Below are 367 nucleotides of genomic sequence, written 5' to 3'. Positions count from 1 at the left end.
GCCGCCTCCTCCAAGTCCCCGGCCCCTGTGGGGACACCTGGCCGCTGGGCGGGGGCCTGTCTGCCCCCCGGTTCTGGATGAGGCCTGTCCTCCATCAGCAGCTCTCAGACCTCACCCCGGGGTGGGCGGCGGCAGGCACGGCGAGCGCTTTTCTGGAGAAGTGTCCTGTCCCCAGAGTCTGCCTCTAAGAGCCGGTCAGGCTGGGGACCCAGGCCGCGGGCGTGGGACGCGAGTTCACACACGAGCTGCCTGGTCCCAGGTGCACTCTGGCCCTGGGCCCGTGGCTGGGACACTGGGAATATCCTGGGGACCCCCCCCTCACCAGGTTGCCCTGGCAGCTCCTGCCAAACCATACTGCCGGCTCCCG

General features: G+C 70.0%; 1 protein-coding gene across 1 annotated transcript in view; it reads left to right on the top strand.

The window, feature by feature from the left end:
- Positions 1–367, top strand: part of KIF25 (kinesin family member 25) — a 23,597-nt gene that overhangs the window by 22,727 nt on the left and 503 nt on the right. The gene's annotated exons all lie outside the window — the stretch shown is intronic.

This window comes from Myotis davidii, unplaced genomic scaffold (genome assembly GCF_000327345.1).
Source record: "Myotis davidii unplaced genomic scaffold, ASM32734v1 scaffold592, whole genome shotgun sequence".
Classification (NCBI taxonomy): Eukaryota; Metazoa; Chordata; class Mammalia; order Chiroptera; family Vespertilionidae; genus Myotis; species Myotis davidii.
Note: the sequence above shows the minus strand (reverse complement) of the source record. Positions and strands in the feature narration are given on the sequence as shown.